Source organism: Ceratotherium simum, chromosome 37, assembly GCF_057802395.1.
Source record: "Ceratotherium simum simum isolate JZ-2026a chromosome 37, ASM5780239v1, whole genome shotgun sequence".
NCBI lineage: Eukaryota > Metazoa > Chordata > Mammalia > Perissodactyla > Rhinocerotidae > Ceratotherium > Ceratotherium simum.
In genome coordinates, this window is record NC_141936.1 from 27,019,260 (window position 1) to 27,028,193 (window position 8,934).

Genomic DNA, 8,934 nt, shown 5'->3' on the forward strand with positions numbered 1-8,934 from the left:
TCTTATTCTGACTTTTCTATTTTAAATACTGTTTATTACTTCTTCATGCCTCTAAAGTGTAAGACCTTTAAGATCCCAATAACTTCTCATTCCTGATTCTATTATTCTTTCAGCTACTGTGGTGATTTGATTAGATCTGATGTCAGCTGGGTCAGTGGACAGGAAATATACTTTCAACATAATACAGTGGAGTAAGTTCTCTTAAATTGGTTCAGTTATGGGACTTTAAAGATCCTGTTGATTACACCTCCTGCGTGTGCATTGCCATGCACACATTCTCTCCCTTGGATGTTTTGACTGATTTATTTGAGATCATTGTCATTTCCTAGTGTTCAGGGTGAAATATGTCAAGGCATTATGCATTTTAAGCCATTGACAGTCTGAGGAAGAGAAAGAAACAACTTGTGTTTCTAATGCTTTAAGATTTGGTTGACAATTCCAGAGACACCATTTTATTTCATAGCAGTTGTAATACTTGTTAATTACATAGTAACTTACCATGTATAAACTTATTCCGCATATGTCGGTTCATTTGTCTCACTATACCCTTTTGGGATAAGTGTTATTGGAACAGTCTTGGTGATCCAGATGAGGAAAATAAGACTAAAACACAAATCTGGAGTCATGTGAACATTACTAAGTGGTGGTCCTCACCCTCAAAGCTGCATCTTCTGACTTAAATGTCTTTCTTTTCTCCTGCTTAGTTAACCACTTCTCTTTCTCCCTCTGCTAAAGAGGAGCCTCATTCTGTTAGGAACATACTTTATGCTGACACATTGACTCAACTCAAGACCACCAGTGATCTTCATTAGTCCCTTCACAACTGTGCTTCTGATACAACTGAAAATTCACCCCACTTCCTCAAAATACCCAGAAGCAACTCATCTATGATGGAGAATCAAGTTCCCTTCATTCAAGAAAGGTGAATGCCACATGATCACAAGTAAAAGGATTTTTTAAATGGCCACGTGGAGAGGCTACTGATTGTGTCCCTTTCTCGGGGTCTTATAAATCTGCTTGGTAAAGGAACCACTTGTCCCTTACACATATCACAGAATATGGCATATAAGTACATTTATCTATATTTATATTATACATTAACTATACATTACATACATTATTGTTAATAGAGGTGAAACTTCGCACAAATTTCTAGTTTATAAACAAGTTGGTAAGTTTTCTAGGGTTTTCTACATGATAATTGGCCATTGGAAACCTATTGTGAACTACTCAGAGCATAGAATCTGACCTTGATCCGATGTCATAGCCTCAATTAAAATGATGATGATAAGAGGAAAAAAATTATAAAGAAGCTGTGAGGTATATAAGGGAATAGAAGGTTAGAAGCAAAAATGAATGTCAAAATTCAGACTTTAGCTATTTGCTTCTGCTTTACACTCAAGATTCCTAAATTTACAATTTATTAACTTTATAAGCCCTGTGAGAAGAGATATGCAGACATAGATACAATAACGATATAGATATAGGTAGATATAAATAGATACAGATAAAGATGTATGTCCACATACATGTACATGTATGTATACATATAAATAGTATATATAGACAGAATATTTTACATAAATCTTTAAAGATATATTTATATATGGCAGAATTTTATATAGAATCTCTATTTTTAAGTGATTTGACCATAAGCTCCAAGATGTATATCATAGCACAAGTTACACTCATAAAACTGTAAATTGAGCAGGTGCGTAGTTAGCTAATTGTATTTCCCTCCACAGGATTATCAAGCTGCATGATAAACCTTGGGGAGCAAAGCCACTAGACAGCCATCTCAAGATTAGAAACAGAAGACTGTCACCCAGACGGCAATTTTAAAGCTATAAACAGAACAATTCACCACAAGATAGCAGTCAGGAGACTGTAAACCAAATGGTGCACGTGAGACGTGAATATTGAAATACCTGCTCTTGCAACTTTTTTGTTGCTAGTGCCATGGAGTCGATTCCTACTCCTAGCGACCCTGTGGACAGCAGAGCAGACCCCTGCCTGGTCTTTCTGCGCCATCCTCTCACCTTCCAGCACTCTATCAGGCAATGCTCCACTGCTATTCATAGGGTTTCCGTGGCCAATTTTTTCAGAAGTGGGTGGCCAGGTCCTTCTTCCTCGTCTGCCTTAGTCTGGAAGCTCCGCTGAAACCCGTCCACTATGGGTGAGCCTGCTGGTATTTGAAATCCTGGTGGCATAGCTTTCAGCATCACAGCCACATGCAGCCACCACAGTATGACAATCGACAGATGGGCAGTGTGGTTCCCTGAACCCGGGCCATGTAGGCGAGAGCACTGAATCTTAACCACTAGACCACCAGGACTGGCTTCTTGCAAGTTACTCATAGATTTTTTTTTTTTTCCCTAGTGAGGAAGATTGTCCGTAAGCTAACATCCATTGCCAATCTTCCTCTTTTTGCTGAGGAAGATTAGCCCTGAGCTAACATCTGTGCCCATCTTCCTCTATTTTGTACGTAGGACACCAACACAGCATGGGGTGATGAGCAGTGTGTAGGTCTGCATCCGGGATCCAAACCTGCGAACTCTGGGCCACTGAAGTGGATCATGCAAACTTAACCACTAGGTCACTGGGCCGGCCCCTGCCCATAGATTTTTAAAACAAAAATATCCATCTTGCAAACCTGTTTCTTCTTACTTATATTTCCAAGATAAGTAGAGTGTTCTACAAAATAATATAATCCAAGTTTTCTGCCTCTTTTAGAAACAAAAGAAAACAACGATTCCAAGCTTTAAAGGCATATTCTTTATTTCCCCACTGATTCCTATTGCAAGAGACATATACATATCATAAAATAACCTGAATATAAAATCTCAATATCTCATTCCAGTTTTCTTAGCTATCTTCTTATGTCATCTGCTTACATGTATTACAGGGATTTATTGAATCATCTCACTTTTACTTAATGTAAAGTTATTATATTTGTGTGGATTTCCAGCCATTGCAACAATAACAACACTAAAATAATAGTAGACATTGATTGACTGCTTCCCATATGTCCGGCCCTCTGTTAAGTAATTTTTACTCGTTGTCTCATTTAATGCTCAGCATAACCCAATAAGTTAGGTACCATTTTTCTCCTCTTTTCATAAATGAGCAAAGTAAAATGTTAGAAAGGTTAAAGAGTTTGTCCAAGGCCACACAAAAGTGACATAGCTGGAACATAAACCCACGTGGCAACAAAATACTTTATTCCTTGTGCTATATTGTACTTATAATACTAAAAATGAGGTAGCAAGTGTGGTTTTTCCTTAAATATTTAAACTCAGATGTGCATTTTTTTGGTAACAAAACTTAGTATCTTTTCCAAATCTCTAGTTTCTCCAGAATTAGAAAGCATAAACTGACCAATTAAGGATTTTTCAGAATTAATTCAAAATATATTCAGCCAATTTAAGGTTTTCCTCTACTACTTCCTCTCAGGAGTGACATCTAAATTCTGGAGTCTATATTAATAAGAATTAGCAAGATTCTTCAGCAATGATAAATTAACCTGGAAATATCATTGGCTGATCATACGAAAGCTTACTTCTGCAGTGGGTCTGAGAGTTTTCTTCCAAATCATGCCTTAAGAGACCAGACTAGCTTCATCTTGTGGCTCATCTGTGTCAACATGTTACCTCCATGATCTCCACAACAGAGAAAAGAATGTTGGAGGGTCAAACGAGAGCTTTTCACTGCCAGAGCCCAGAAGTGACACATCGCTTCTGTTCACAGTCCATTGGTTAACAATAGTCACCAGGTCCTGCCCAGGTTCAAGGGAGCTGTGGGAGCACATAGATGTTGAGTGAACATAATTTTTTCTGACACGTGGCTCATGTAGCAATATGACAATGAAGGGAAACGTCTAGTCCTTGGCCGATACCTGATGACGGCATCTGTTAGCATATACACGATAGCTCCCACTGTTGGTAACGATCATTCTTCTCTGTCTTCCCCTGAGATGTCTACATTCCCGTCTGGTATCCAGCCATTTGGCCTAATGCATATTCTACTGTCATATGCCCTTAATGTAACTGTGGTCCTCATACTCTTCTGCAGACCCTGGGACTTTCCCAGAGAAGACAGTAAAATCTGTTGCTCACACTACTTTAAGGCTCTGGAAACTTGGTCCTGCTACCTGAGGGTCCCCGTGCCGATACATCTACCCTGTTACTCCCAATCCAAGGGCAAGCAAAATTCTGTGAGGCCACTTATCAAGCTTCCAGCAGAAATTGGGAGAATCATTTGCATTCCCAAATTTCACCTCAGGGAGGGTGCAGAACAAAATCATAGAAACTAAAGACTCTATTTACGGGCACCCACCTGAGTCTGTCATTTTCCTCTTCATCTTAGTTCTTCCTCCCCAGGTCAGAGGAGTTTTATGGGTTGGAAAGTAGGATTGGTGAGGGAGGAAGAGGACTGGGAAGAATTGGTTCTAGCTAATCAATGTTTTTCTAAATAGTGAATTTAAAAGCCAAGATTCTGTTGCTCTTCTAGTTCTGCTCCCCATGGTACCATGGAGGTCTCCTATTTTGTGCCTTGAAGAATTTCTCACTGGATAAAGGAAATTGTGGGGGTGGGAACAAACCAACTCCATACTAGGCAGTGTGCTAAGAAAATCACATGCATTATCTCACGAAATCTTTATAAATTATAAGGTAGGAGCTATATTTTAACATTTGTAGGTTCTGATGATGGTGAGACATAATAAACGGCCCCTAGAGAGATGAAAGGCGGAGATCTTTATTACCTACAGCTCTGTTGGTGGGTGAGGAGGCTGCCATGCAGGGCCACACAGGGGGTTGCACCTGGAGAAAATGGTACCCACAAGCTAGAACTGTAGGAGGCAGCTTATGTATGGTAAGCCAGGCAGAGTTAGCTAGGTTTCATGGGCTTCCTATAGACTAAGTTTTTTGAATAATTCTGCTGGCCTAAGGAAAAAGAGACCATTCTAGGTGTTTGACACTGGGGACTTCTTGCAGTTGGGTGTGTGAGTTGTAACCCAGGAGCGTTAGAGCCCAGTAAGGGAATGATTTGGAGTGTAGGCTTAGCAAACTTCCCATGAAGGAGCATTGAGAGTTTTTAGCCATGATCTCAAAACTGGGTCAAGACAGCACTTGTGAAATATCATATTACATGCTACCATGTTTCCTTCTTTTTGGTTAAAGTAACTGAAATGTAGGAGAATTAAGTTACTTAACAAAGTCACATGGCTAGAGGATCATAGTCCACCTGGGTGTTGGCTATACTGTCTCTCTAAATGGACCTGTTCTCTTAGACACGTTCTTCAGCAGGGCTTTATTAGGCTTTCCTTCACTCCTCAGGTTGGATGCTCTCTCTCTTCTGTCTTGCACACTGTGTGTTTGCAGGACGGCTAGGGGCCCTCATGGTTGAGTGTCTGTGCTCTCACCTCTCCAGGCCTGTTGGCTCACACTCACTTTACCTCGGCTCATTCTGCTTTCCAGACTCTCATGGCTTGGTAACACTTGTCCCTTGGAGGTTTAAGATGAGAAAAAGGTGTCTGGGGAGGAAGGAGAGAAACGGTCCTTACATTATTTTAAAAACAAACTTAAAACAAAAAAATCCCTTTACATTAATAATAAAATTATTGTGTTTATTGATATTGTAATTCTGGAAAAAGAGTGTTTTAGCATCCAATGGGTTAGATATAATGTACTGTTTTGTAGGACAATTTTAAAAGCAGTTTACTGTTGACAATAAGAATATAATTGCTTAACATTCTACAAAAGTGATTGTCTCACTCTTGTTGTATGCTAGATTTCCCCAACTCTCAGTGAATGGCAGATCAAGTAGCCATCATCCTGAAGGCACTTAATACTCCAATGATCAGGCAGGTCAACTTTACTATTGAGTGAAAAATATAAATTTCTGCTTCAATGTTATCTAATTGTATGAGCTAATTCAAAGATTGTGTAGATTGAAGAATTATATAATGAAAAATATTTTGAGGGGGCCAGCCTCATGGTGTAGTGCTGGGTTCATGGGTTCAGATCCCAGGCATGGACATACACTACTTGTCAGCCATGCTGTGGCCATGACCCACATACAAAATAGAGAAATATGGGCACAGATATTAGCTCAGTGCAAATCTTCCTCACCAAAAAAAAAAAAAAAAAAAAAAAAATTTAAAAAAAGAAGAAGAATAAAAGAAATATTTTGATATCTTCCTTTCAGAATAGAAAGGACATTGCAAAACAGATTTTAACATTGATCTAGATTGAATTGGAATTCTAATTAAATTTGGTAACAATTCTGCCATTGTTTTCAAAGAACAGAAACAAAATACTAATCAAATACTCTGCTATTTCCTGCCTAGTCAGATGCTAGGCTTGACTTTTAACGTGAAGGAAAAAGGAAATATTGAAAGATAGGTCTGATATCAACCTGACGAATAAGATGGAGACAATTTAAAGTTTCTTGTCATAAGATGATAGGTCTCATGAAAATTTTGAAGTCAATTAAAATAAAATAGTTCCAAATGAACTGATGTGCTTGAAGATATTCTTTTTCAAACACGTTAGAGTATTTGTTTTTCTTTTTTTAATTCTAGTTTCCTCAAAAAATATTAAATTCATTTAAGAATAATGATTATTAATCAAATTAACCATTTTGATAGTGAAAGCCCACTATTATAACCTGATTCACAGATTTAAAATTCCAAGTGTCCTAAAAACAAAACCACTGTGCACTCACCCACTTCCATTATCTCATTTCAGGGAACTCCCAGAAATCTAATCTAAATTCTTGGAAAAATTTGTCTATTCTCTCAACTATAGTTATGGTCCTAGATAGAGGACACAAGAATGGCCTGCATGCAAAGGAGAAACATGTATAAATGGAAATTTTTGACTTTCCAGTAGATAGATCCATAGCAATAGCTAAAATGTTACGTTACCATGGAGCTTCATACCTGAAGCATAAAATTTCAAAACATCATAGGGATGTTCAACAAATGATTAATGACCTAAAACTTATTTCCTAGGAGGATAAGCTGAAGGAACAAAGTTTACACAACTGGAGACAAAAGGCTGAGGAAAGAGTTAATAACTGGTCAGGTACAAGAAGCCATCAGGCGAGTGACAATGAGCATCAGTGACTATGTCTCCTAAATAATTGCCTAAATCAATCGACACCAAAGAACCAAAAAAGCCAAAGCAGCTACCGGAAGCCTAGGCACTTGGGCTTCTTTCTGTTGGTTCTCTCTGCAGCCGCCCCATTCACAGTCTCCTGCCTGGGACCGTCTCTGGCATTTTCTTCTTTACTCAGGATGGAAATCTCACCACTCTTTATACTGCTCTCTAGTTGACAATATTAGCATTTTGCTTCACAAGTGTCTCAGCAAGGTCCTCACCTGCGGGTGTAGGAGTGCAAACTCCTCACAAGACAAAAAGAGAAGGCCATTGAGGTGAGCCTCTTAGATTCAGCTGCTCAGCAAGATTGTTAAATACATGAACTCCAGACAAATACCAAACGCCGTCTTGGTAGGGAACAGAAACACGCACTGTGTGGCTTGGGAGGTGGAATGGACAGGTTATGTTTCCGGCATTTGACTACCACCCCGAAGATTTCTGATTCACTAGAACTCACAAGTCTCGATAGCAGGTTATCAATGTTTTGACATGCATTGCAAGGAGTCCACAAAAGTCAGGCACAGTCTTCCAAGTCCTTCCCTTCTTCAATCACAAAAGATGCACTTTTCTCTCTAGCTGGGAACTGTGGACGTGCATGCAGTGTCTCTGCCCAGGAAAGCCTGCTCAAATCTCAGTATCCAAGGTCTTTGTGGAGGACTGCCTGTGTACACACATCCTGCTACGCAACCACTCATGGTTACTGAGATTCAGAATCCTGAAGGTGAAACCAGGAACATCACCAATCTTCATGTTTGCATAAATCAGTCCTGACAAGTCCTGACAGCTGGTACAGCATGCCCCATTGCTCCAGGTGTGCATAACAAGATCATCAATTACTAACTTACAAAGCATTCTGAGGGCCACGTTCCCAGCGATTAGCCAGGGGTCAATCATAGTTCCTCCCCTGGAAACATGCAAGGATTGAGTAACCAGACCAGATATGCTAACTCTTTCCTCACGTGTGTGTTGACATGTTTGGGAGGAGGATGGGAATGCAACCCAATGATTGCCTTCCCTCCAACCCAAAGTTTGAAGGAGAGGGTAGTGAGCATTATTCTTCGATGTTCTAAAACATGGCAGGTCTGATATCTAAGAAATCTTTCTCCTGCTGCATGGGACAGTAAACTAGAGGAAGGTGCTGTGGGGATCTGATTTGTCTTTTTCCAATGAGTGGATGAAGTCAGAAGGCCAACTTTTATAGAGAGAAGTCAGGTTGTTCTTAAACAAGAAGTTAGTCAGGTTGTTCTTCCCAGACAAGATGGGAATGCCCCAGAAAGTCAGAAGAGATAGCACAAACTCAATACTTTAGCTATTGTGGGCAAATTGTTTTTTAAATTACTTTAGTTTTTACTTTACAAATAATGTATATTTATTGGACATAATACAGAAACACGGAATAAAAGTAAGAAATAATCATATGATATCATCTCATATACATATCCTTAAATCCACAAAAAAGTGTTTTCCAAATACGGGATAATTTGCTATATATGCTTTATTAATTTCCTTTTCACCCGTAAAACATATCCCAATCATTATCCAGATCCATAAATATTCTTTTAAAAGTTTATTTGTAATGATTGCATATTCTTCTGTTGTCTGGAAGTATCATATTTTTAACCAATATTTTTATTGATGACATTTACATTGCTCTGCCCTTTCGGGTACAGGATACGTTATTTTCTTAGGACAACTTTCTAGAAGTAGAATTTTGGGCTCAATCAGGGTGTACATTTTTTAAGGGACTACGAAAAAATGCTTTAGTTTGCCA